This window comes from Pteronotus mesoamericanus, unplaced genomic scaffold, assembly GCF_021234165.1.
Source record: "Pteronotus mesoamericanus isolate MK-2021 breed Mesoamerican mustached bat unplaced genomic scaffold, CSHL_Meso_final scaffold_21, whole genome shotgun sequence".
NCBI lineage: Eukaryota > Metazoa > Chordata > Mammalia > Chiroptera > Mormoopidae > Pteronotus > Pteronotus mesoamericanus.
Genome location: NW_026555310.1, coordinates 20,568,180 through 20,580,654, shown reverse-complemented (window position 1 = coordinate 20,580,654; position 12,475 = coordinate 20,568,180). Strand labels below are relative to the sequence as shown.

General features: G+C 33.0%; 1 protein-coding gene across 2 annotated transcripts in view; it reads right to left on the bottom strand.

Moving 5' to 3' along the window:
- Positions 1-12,475, bottom strand: part of SOX5 (SRY-box transcription factor 5) — a 370,984-nt gene that overhangs the window by 280,451 nt on the left and 78,058 nt on the right. The window lies entirely within an intron of this gene.

Sequence of the window (12,475 nt, the reverse complement as noted above, 5' to 3'; positions counted from 1 at the left end):
GGTTATATGTGACTCAGCCACACATATATATTCCTTTTATTGTCCAAATGACATTCATCTTTGATTTCTGGCCACAAGAAACTCATTATCGTGCTTGCTTTTGGCCCTGTCAACTGAAATTAAATTCATTCAGGGTAGTAAAAACATTACATTTAATAGTCAATCTTACCAGACTATAATTGCTAAGAATCATAGTATTTATTTAATATTTATTTTGTGTCAGGCAATATTTAAAGTGCCTTGCATGCATTTACTAGGTTAAGTCTCACAGGAAGTCTAATTATGATTGCACTTCATAGCTGGAGAAACTGAGGCACATAGACTAAATAAATTCCTGCAATTGTATGAATAATAAATAGTCGAGTGTATCGTCAGCCTCTACCTGTTTGGCTTCAGAACTCTGGTTCTGAACCACAGTACTACCACCTCTCTCTTAAAATAGAAACAAAACACCAAACTAAATTTGCATTTATCAATGCTGTCAGTGAACAAGATATGCTGTCTTCTTCTTAAGTATGCAAATTAGAGGTTTCGCTCCTACCTGTTCAATTCTTATAGAAAAGAAATGATATAAATGCACTGAAATTATTTAATCCAAATATATTATAGATTTATAAAGCTCTCTAGGTTCAAATGTCCACTGCTTTATGTCATATTAAAAAAGATAAAGCTTAAGGGTTAAATAATTATTTAAACTAAACACACAGTATTGACCCTCAAGTGGCTAATTAAAAAAAAAAAGGTGTCCAGTAGCTTATGATCTTTTAATCTATTTTTTAAAAATGTGAGGGCATTTCTAGCATCCTTTCTAGTATAATAAAGTTTTGAACTTAAAATTAAAACAGTACAGAAGACTGGGATTATATTAAACTAGTTTTTCATTAATACAAGTTCATTGATTTTTGAAATTGCATAAAATGAAAAACAAATACATGGAGAAAGTCTTTTGGTAATAAACAAATTTTGATATTGTCACATTCTTCTTCTAGTAATGTACTTCTCTTGTAAATATCACCAGGACAAGGCGGTTTGAAAAATATTTAAAACCTATATTATTTGGTTGAAATGAGTGTAGTTACAAAATTCCACCTATAAAATAAATAAGTTCCAGGGACATAAGGTACACAACAGTGACTATGGTTAAAAATTCTGTTATACATATTTGAAGTGTCTAAGTATGAACATGAAAGGTTTTTGGTCCTACATATCCAATTCTTAAAGAAATGATGAGAATGCATAAAAATTTTCATCACAAGAAAAAAATCATAACTATGTGCAGTGATAGATGTTAACTGAACTTATTACAGTGATCGTTTCACTGTCTAGACAAATAGCAGTTCATTATGTTGTATATGTAAAATTCATATAATGTTATATATCAGTTACATCTCAAATAAAAACCTGTATTATTTGCTTATTCCTTAAGCTCTTTAAAAATGGGGAAATATGTTATTACAAGTGTTTGTTTTTAAGCAAAATACTGTTACTTGTAACCTACTTAGTCAAAATTAGTTTGACTAAGTTTTAATTATATTTAAAGTTTTCTTGGTTAAGGTGATTTTTTTCATAAGAGTTCCACATGATACCCTACACCAGTAATGCTTACTCCTTTAGGGTTATAGATGCTCGATGATAGCTATAGATGCTCTCCCACACCCGCATGCACATGCATACAACAAACACACACTCATGTATTTGCACACACAAGTTCACAGTTTTAGAAAGTTGATTTTCTACTCTTGTAGTTTCAATTATAAACTTCCTCCATGAAGTCTCTTAGAAATTCTTAAAAACCATGGATTACAGGAAAAGAAGCTCTGACCTAAGTGTATATCTTCACGGAAAAGTCCTATAAATCCATTAGTAAAAACAAATTAGACAATTTTTAAGTGACTAAGTGTTTGCAAAAGAGCCTTAAACTACTGAAAGTATTGATGTTTTATTCAGATAAACTTTGTTAAAGGTATATATTTCAATAACTTAAATTTTTTTGCTGTTCTCAAGGTAAGCATTTAGAAAGAGATCAACATTTTAACTAAAAGAATAATAAACACATTGAAGAAAAATTACTTTATTAATGACAATTGTCTTCTTACTCAGCAATAACCTTGTGATAATACATACACATTTGAAATGGAAGGCAGAGCAAATTGCTCACTTTTATAAATGAAAGTTATGATTTTCACAAGTCATACCAGTTCCTTTTCAAATATAAATTTTCCTGAAAACAGGATGTAAACATATAAAAGATATTCTAAAGCAAAAGCCAACACCTGAAATGCTTGATAAAGAATGCTAAGAGTCTTTCTTTGGTTAATATGGTCAAATTCAATACTCTAGGAACAGGACATGGTCAGTTCCCAAGACCTATAAAGCAAAATCAGCACCTACAGGCAGATCTCTGAAGGGTGTCTCTTATATTTGTAATTAAGACTGGTGTTAAAGCTATTCAACTTAAAATCTTTTCTAAAATTTTGCCTTAAAAATATGCCTACTGTGTGCTTAGTTCAGCAGTTCAAAAAAAGGGAAATTGACAGAGAGAGTTATGTCTGGGCAATTTCCATAGTCATCTACAGAGACAGAGCTTTCCACAACCGGTCTATGTTAGAAAACCAAAAATTACTGATAAAACTTTGAAACTTACTGAGATTTATAAGATAAACAATTCTTAGTGCCTAAACAACTACAAGGTAAACTAATTGAGATTCCAGATATTAGATGAGTGGTTTACATATCTGGCTAGGGAATGCACTAGCAAACTACGGATATGCATGTTTTTTAAAGTTCCCTGGGGTTTATGACAATCAGTTGCTAGGCTAGGATGTGCTTGGCCTGTTCTACATTGCATGCAAGCTAGTCATAAGAAACCAAAGTCAGTTTTTAAGGAAACCTTATGTTTTATATATTTCAATATTTTGTGAAATCATTGAAATTCCCTAAAAATTAGTACTATACATCCATCATTAAATGATTCAATCATCACAATATAAAAATGGATAGAAATTCTAAAATACTCAAATATGTACCAGTATTTTTTTTTTGCTCTGTGATTTGTGGAAATTTCTAATTCTATATTCTGCTCAGTTCTAACTTAAAAAAAATACTGCAGGAACTTTAGCAGTTCGTCTACCTCCGTAATGCGGACACAATCTACTCCTGGGGCAGCTCTAGCTTCCTAAATAGTACGGGCCTCACCCAGTTATGTAAAAGATCATTATTTTGTCAAAATGGTTCTGTTATATTTCAAATACATTTCCTAGCCCATATTTTAAAGATTTTTTTTTCTGTATTTTGAACAGTGAAAACAGAAAAAAGTGAAAACTGTTTGCTGTGTCTTTAAAGCCTAAAAATAATCTTTTAAAGATTCCTTTGCTGTGCAATAGGATAAAAATTCAGCAAAAGTCTAAGTTGTTTTGCAATTTTCTTTTTTGCCAAGCACTGAGATGAAAGGTTAGCTCAGGCTCATATTTAATTATTGATCAGAAAACTAAATAAACATTTAAAAGTGTGTTCTTTCTTAAAATGCATCCACATGGTACTAAACAACAATAAAGGACAGGTGATTTGTACAAATGATTTTCAAATGGTGGGTTTGTTGAATGAGAAAGTCAGATGGCAGGGCCCAGCAGTGTGATATAACAAGCTTTTCAGGGAAGACTGATGCACTGATGAGCCCTGAGAAGTAGGTATAGGAAAAATTGAGGGTTAAAAAGATGACTAAACTCTGCAATGGTAAAGAAGGGTGTCATGAAAAGGATGGGAATTAATGGATTTGAGAGGAGAACTAATAGGGAATACATTCCAGGAAGGAGAATAAGCAGAGGGTAGGGAAGAGGGAGAAGTGTTACCAAACATGCAGGAAAAATGGTCAACACACGTACATGGAAAATGATATCAACTTAATTTTTTCAACATCCATGTTGGCACATGTTGAATGCGTTTATGTTTATGCTTGTCTTTGTAATTGTATAGATTAGAGAATCTCAGTTTTATGTTAAGATTGCATTGTAGAAAGAGGTTGTTTTTAGAAATGTATTAAAATTTGGTTTAAATTTATTAATGGTTTAATCTCATTTATAATATTCATATAAAACAATAAGAGAGTTTCCATTGTTTTTTTAAAATCAATATCATACTTGCCATCTAATTTAATTCCAGTGAGTGAAACAGACATTTAAGGACAAATTTTCTCATTTGATAAGAGATTGAGCAAATGGTAAACACAGTTTTGGAAAATATTTTTATCTGTAGGCAAATGCTACATGGGCAGAAGTGTCTAATGGTTCTTTTTTCAGAATCACATTTACTAAGAATTTCAGAAATGCTACATTCAAGAATAAAATGTATGTTTTCCTGTGCTCTCCAAACCACTTAATAAGCAAAAGTGGCATTTAGAGAATTCTAACACATTAACTAATAGAACGTGTAAAAACAAATAACATGTTGTGCTGGGACAGCCTCATTATCTTCCTGCTGATGATGTGTGCACTATCTTATGTTTAAACATCTAGTAAATACACTTTGAGGTATTTGATGATCTCTTCCCCAATGGCTCAAAGGTCAACCATAAGATGCTTCTAAACAAAAATTAGACTACACATCAAAACACTCCCATTTACCACTAGCACTATGGATTATCTAATAATATTTTAAGAAATAAAGAAAAAATATTTATTGAAACTAGTCACTAATTATACATAATAATCCACCTGTCATTTTCCTAAGAAGCCTCCAGAATAATCTTACGGTGGTTGTGAATACAATTGACTAAATACTTATTCACCCTGAGTCTGAAGGAAGACATGAAAAACTTGAGGAATTTCTCAAATTGTGATCTGTTTGGGTAGTGACTTCTTTTTACCCCACAGAGCAGTGAGTACAGTGTCTTATACAAAGTAGACAATCAGTAGAGTTAATAAGCTAACTGCTGTCATTTCTTATAGCTGAGAACTGGCTAAATGTTCAGTGATAAATGAATTAAAGTGTGATCCCCTACAGTAGAATATGATGTCAGCAAAGCAGTATAAAGCAGCGTTAAGCAAGCTGGGGTCCGGAGTGAGGATATTTGAGTTCAAATCCAGGCTCTGTCCTTGTTAATTATATAACCTTGGACATGTTATCTATACTCTCCAAACTTCAGTTTCCTCATCTATGAAATGGGAAAATAAATGATAAGTAATTCATATGTGTTAGTATATAGTATTATTGATCATCAGAATCTGATAGTAATAAAATAATTATTAAAAATAGAAAATATTTTATTCACACAATTTTCTTTTACATTCATGTAATAAAGCCATATTGAATTGAGAGGCAGCATAATGATGTTCTCAGTTTAGCACAGAGAATCTAAAGCCAAATAGCTTTGGTTCAAATCCTCATTCCACATTCACTAACTGTGTGAGCCTGGGCAAGTTAATCAATCTTCTTGTCTCGGTTTCTTCATCTGTAAAGTGGGCAATTACTACTATCTACCTCATTGCGTTATTAGTGGGTTGGTTTACCAAATAATGAGTTATATGAATTAGGGATTACAGTATATTACTTAATAATTACCTTACAAATTATAGAACTCATAAAACAGTAACTGGGAAATGACAAGAGATTATACAGTATTTATTAAAGTAAGTATGCTCTAAGAATTACATTAGGATTTAATGAGAAGCAAAATACAGAAAATATAAAACTTAATCAAGTAAAAAGCCAGGCCCTTTACCTGGAAAAAGAGAGGAAGAGACAAACACCTCCCCTCCACCACTGCCATAAAAAAAAAGAAAGAAAATACATAAACAATTAGGTTCATACTTCTTTTTGCTGAAATCAAACTGCATCCATGGAATCACTTTTTTAAAGAATAATTTAGATATGTTAAGGTGACCCATTTTTAAAGATAACCTAACACAAACTTTCTTAGGAAAAAAATGTAGTCCACAAAATGTCATGTGACATTAATGTGCTTTTATCTCTGTTGCATAGTCAATTTTTAAATTTCACAGTTTCATAGTTCTCTACAAAGTGATAACTCACGGAAATGATCAAAGAAAGAATGTTCAATTATTCCTCATTATGAAATAAAACTTTTTAAAGTCAATGTCTGAAAATATAGAGTAATATATTATTTTTCATAAATACATGACACCAATTACTTATGCCATATTTCTACTTTCATATTTTTCCTTCTTCTTGTGAGATGGACATACCAAGGTTTTTGTTTTATTCATGAGAAAATTAGCACCAATAGATTCTCTTGCAAATAAATCCTTAGGTTCCTTACAGTCTAAATACAAAGCAACAGCAAAGGTAATATGAGGAAGGCTAGATTAAGTACTAACTCCTTTTGCTAGCTTCCATCCTCTATGCTCCATTAAACCTTGAGCAGCATTTTGTCTCCTTACTAGATCAGGCTAATGACTTCATAGCCTAATGTCAGTAAATGTTGTTATGTCATTATACTAATCCAATTTTCCAATTAAAAACAACAACAACAATGATAAAGGCCTATTTTTCTATACTAATTAAAACTTTCAATAGGGTACTATGTTTATAGCAAAAGTAGCACTTTTTCTTTGAAAGGGAATTGGCATTAAGCAATGATTTGAGATATAAGAAGCACAAGCATCAGTTCTCCTTGTAAAAGTAATAAGACATTAAGCAGCCTGCATACTCATAGAATTTCCCAACTAGCCAAATTATTTATTCATGGCATAAGTCATAATTTCCTGAGCCTATTTTAGCAGGCATATAAGGACCATTTTGTAGCACACATAATCAGGGACACTGGCACTACTATAGGCAAAACATTGTGTTCTCTGAAAATATTATTTTCACATGGTTTATGAATAATGTTATATATAAACTTTATTCTAGTCTTATAGGGCTTACAACTTTAAAAAAATACCACTAAACTTTAGGAATTTCCCAACCAAATACACAAAATCTATTTAAAGTCACTAATGTTTCAGTGAAAGTATAGCTACCACCCCTGGAGTTCTGAAAGGCACTGCTTTAAAAGTTTTATGGACATAATCTTTTATAATTCTCAGAGAAATTCCTAAAGACTATTATTCATATATCCAGATGAGGGAATTAAGCTCCTCAGAGTAATTTACCCAAAGTAATAGTAGGAAATAGTAAATTAGGGAACTGAACCCAGGACCATCTAACTTTAATATCCATGCTGGTCATCATTAAGTTATACTGCTTTCCTCAAATGATTCAGGTGCTGTAAAAGATCTCAAATGTATATTTTAAAAATAAGGCTGGTTCTCTGTCCTCAAAGAGTGTAAAATTAAATTTGAGTAGCATGCGTATATGACAAGGTCTGTCCAGAAAAAATCCAGCCATTGTTAATATACTGAGAACAGTTTGTACAACATCAATGTCACCTGGAAGCCAAGGACAGGGGACTGGAATGCACATGTGCAAACAATGACAACTTCACTGTATTAGTCAGTGGGGGCAATAGAGGTCATTGAGTGAGCATGTGTACTGTGTGGCCATCACATTCAAAATGACTGAGCAAGTAGAGCAACGAATCTGCATCAAATTTTGCATTAAGCTTGAACATTCCTCCACAGAAACTATTCAAATGATTGAGAAGGCTGCAGAGATGGGCAACTGGCGATTAGCAACTTCATCACAACAATGCACCTGCTCATGCATCATAGCTTGTGGAGAGATTGTTGGTGAAACATCAAATCATCCAGGTGACTCAGTCCCTCTATTGCCCAGATTGGGTGCCCTGAAACTTATGGCTTTTCCCAAAACTAAAATCACCTTTGAAAGGGAAGAGATTTCAGACCATTGGTGAGATTCAGAAAAATATGATGGGGCAGCTGACAGCAACTGGGAGAACTGTGTGAGGTCCCAAGTTGCATACTTTGAAGGGGACTGAGGCATCATTGTCCCATGTACAATGCTTTTTGTATCTTGTTTCTTCTTCAGTAAATGTCTCCATTTTTCATATTGCATGGCTGAATACCTTCTGGACAGATCTTATCATTTACAAGAAAATATTAGTAATGATAACAACCATAGCAAATACTAAATTGTATAACAGCAAAGTATACATGCAGAAAACATTTTAAAAAGAAAGGACATTGTATGTAAGAAACATGTTTAATTACCCACAATGGACCGTAGGTCTTATTATTAATACCTAATTAATACATACTTAGTCCATTACTTAATTTCTTAAATATTTATTTAGAAATTCTCATTTGGTGTAAACCTAAAAATATAGGTAGAAAAGAAAAAGTATAGAGCATTCTTCCTTAAAAAAAGCATCCAGAAAATTTTATAGTGTGCGCGCGCACACACACACACACACACACACACAGAAGGTATTGGCTTGGCCCAAATAAATGGAGAATAATAAGAAAGAATGACTACTATAGGAGGGTCATTTTATGAAGAGTCTTGAAAGTCAAATAAAATTGTTTACATTTGGCCTGAAAGGTTGTGGAGAACTATATTCATTCCTATACTGGGTGATTTTCTTAAAGTAGGTTGTTAGGAAGGTTAGTCTAGTGGTGATAAGGAGAATGAATTGGATAGGGGAAAAAGATCTTCACTGAATAGGAAACTGTTACCAGGCCACATATGTGATGATAAAAAGCGTTCCACTAGATTGTAGCTGTTAAAATTGAAAATAACCATTAAATCTTAAAGACAATTCAACGCAAGTGATGACGAAACTCGGAAACTTGAAAATGAGGATGAAGGAGACAAAGATAAACATATTTCTTGCTTGGGAGATTGAAATAATGATTATGGTATAGACAAAAACAGAATGGTTAGCAAACAGAGATGATTATTAAAATGGAATCGATATAATTAAAAATTAATAAATCCTCATAACTGAATTAGTCTGTAACTTGAGTGTTAGTCCTAACTTTTGAGCCTGGAAATGTAAGTAATAGGTGCTCTATGATCTCTCTCAGTATTCAAATGATGAATTTATATCGCTCAAAGTCCTTACATTTGTATGTGGAACATGCAAATGTAGATATCCCTCAAAATACAAGGTGCTGGTAAAGTAATAAAGATTGTAGAATGATGATTTATGAACCATTAATTTTTAGTGAATGATTAAATCTGTTTCAGTGCATGAGCTCTCCGAACTTACCCACTCTGGGAGATGAGCAATGGCCAAGCATCCTTCACTTATATTTAAAAATGGAAGGTATGAGTGGGTATCACCATCTCCTTCAGTGACTTGGATTTACCATGTAAATTTTTGAAAGTGTATCATTATTTATAATTAAATTTTGAAAGATGAAAGATGTTTTGGAAAGAAAAATGCTTACATGGAAATAACATTGAACACCTATGCAAAGCAGAGATAGAAACTGAAAAATTAGAAAACTCTAGGATGAAAATGTTAGTATAAAAGACATTTACTATTCTGAGAAGTAAGACTAACACATGATTAAAAAGATAGCACTGTATAAAAGAGAAAATTGGAAATGAACACATTTTTCCCTTATTTACAATGACTGATCTCTCAGGATGTTGTATTTTTAACCTCTACGATTATTGTCATACAGATGTTAGAATGAGGGGAAAACAAAAATAAAATTTATCAACACCAAAAAGTTCTACAGAAACCTACTGCTGTGAGTGCTCTATTGAGTTGTGATCACAGGTGTAAATAAGAGGAGATGGTATTTGCTCCATTAAAAAATCATTCTGGCAAGAGTGCTCAGGGTATCTGCACAAAAATAGAAATTGTGTTTGTCATACTAAATTCTATGCCATATAGAGAGGAGATAAATAATTTTGGATTTTGGGCAGATGTACTTTCTTCAATTCTACATGAATTCCTGACTTCTGAATATACCTGGATATTTTTGATATCTCTACGTGATTCAGGCTTTGTGTTCAATAACCTACAAAATGCCAATCCAAAATAAAGGCATGTTTTCTTTATATTCCCCACATCAAGAAAATATAAGCTTTACCTGCGTCATACAGCTACATTGTTTGACTAATAGAGTTCAGTTTAAATAGCCATTCTCTATAAGCCTGTAATTTATTAAGACTACTTCACAGGATGGGGTCCAACCAAGTATATGCTTACCAGCTCTGAGATGACACAGGCACAGGGTCTTCTTACAAAAGTCCTTTGCTATATCTATTCCTTATACTTAGCAATATCAAATAGGGAAGAATAATTAAATAGCTCTTATTGAGCACCTAGAGACCTTCAACATAGACAGAGAGTAAACCCAAAGACAGAATATTTTGTTACAAGAGTCACATTTCATTTCTTATTAATTTTTTTACAGTGTTTTTTGGTGTTTCCATTATTTTTCTTCTACTCCCTTAGTTTTAACTTAAGTATACATACACATATATATATATATTCCATTAAGACGAAATGAAACTGTTGTCTTTAGTTAAGATGTTTCCATTCACAGAAACTACACATTTAAAAAATAAATTGCCTGAATAAATTCAATTATCTAGAGAAGCAAAGAAAATCACATGCAAATGACATTATATGCAGAGGCCATTCCGACAGCTTCATGTTTATTTTTATTGTTTCAGTCAGTGGAAGACAGAAGCTGTCAAAAATGTAACATCTCTTCCTTTTTAAAAGGCCCAATGTCTCTGGTACTGAAAATTGCATGAGCAATAGTATCAAGAGAAGAAATCTGTCTACAACTAAAAATAGAAGGTTTATACTCCCTCCGACTTCACACCAGCTCACAAGTTAGCACCTTACACCTTGGTTGTATTTTGCCTACAAAAAGCAAAGGATAACATTTAACTTGCAAGTCATCCAGTATCAATCCAGCCACTAAAGAGTGGCTTAAAACCCAATGTATCCAAAAAAAAAAAGGTAAATAAGTTCACATGTTAAATTAGCGTATAACAAACATTACTGTTAGTCCTGTTGTTGGACACCAGCATTGTAAAGAATAGGTTCTGTACATGACTTTATCAGAAGAGATTTTTCAGCCTCTTACAATCCAGTGAGAAGTAATTAAATATAATATTTTGCCTTCTTCTTTGACTATGACAAAAGTACATGGAGAAGATTTGTGCTGACTTTGAAGTAGGTTCCTGCTCAAAATCTGTGGCTTTCTATACAGAATTTGCGTGCTACCTGAGTTCTCTTGAAGCATGAATGTACCAAGTAAATGTGGCATATGTTTGTATTTTCTTGCCAATTTCAAATTCATTCATTCAAATCACTCATTGTAGGCCAAATTTTTATCCAATTCCACAGAGCCACCAACTTTCCTGGAAGTGAATAGCTGCTTTGTGCAAGGAAACAGGGAAGTCAATAGCAGGTCTGTGCATGGAAGACCTATGCAACTACTGGAAAGAATAAGAATTTAACCACAGAGATTCTTGAGTGTGGTAAAATCTAGTTTAAAATGACCTACATGACAAAGATTTCAACATTTTCACTTGAGTGTCAGTTCCAAAACTTAACAATTTGAATAACTGTGTATTTTTATACGGCCATCTCATATACCACTATTTTTGCATCAGGATAATTCTTTTGTTTAATACATTTGAATAACAATTTCTTTGTTTATCATAATTAATCTCAGATTTTATTCAGAACCTGAAGGCAAATTGTTAGCAAAAAAGTAAAAGTATCATTTATTAAACTTATCAATGTTTCAATCACTACACTGGGGTTTCTGGTTTGCTATTACTTTGATCCCTTCTAACAGACCTATGAAGTAGGTATTAGGACTGAATTAACACATGCAGAAACTGAGCTTAAACTGTGTATTTCAAGTTAAATAACAAATAATTTGAACCTATGTAAATTTAATCATGTTACACAGCTTCCATTTGGACTGAAAACACCTAATCATTCTAATTTTACTAACCTTAATCTAATTTTCCAGTCAAAGTTTGTTTTATCTCCATATATCTCATCTCTCAATCCTATACAATGTTTCTAATATCTAAGTTTGGTTTTATAATATACTTTAATACCTATTCAATTTCCTGTACTATTTTTTTTTATCTTCAGCTGAGGACATTGTTGGAGAGAGAGGTGGGAGAGAGAGGAAGGGAGAGAAAGAAACATTGATGGGAGTGAGGCATCCGTCAGCTGCCTCCCAGACACACCCAGACTCGGGGCGGTCCGGGTCTGGGCCTGGGGGCCTTGCCTATGCCTGCTCCCGTGCACAGGCCGGGATCAAACACACAACCCAGGTATATGCCTGGACTGGGAGCAAATGCGCAATCTTTTGCTTTCACAATGCTCCAACCAACTGAGCCACACTGGCCAGGGCTCTACACTATTTTTATCTGGCTATGTTTCATATTTCAAACTCTATGACTTGTATTTCCAAATGAAAATGAAGCAGTTTTGTCAAACTCCTAATGACATTTTGAACACGGCCTCCCAAACACACACAAGTGAGGCATGAATACAAAATTGTTAACCATGTGCCTATTCCTTGAAAAACATCACACTGAGTCCTAGAGGAAAGACAAATAA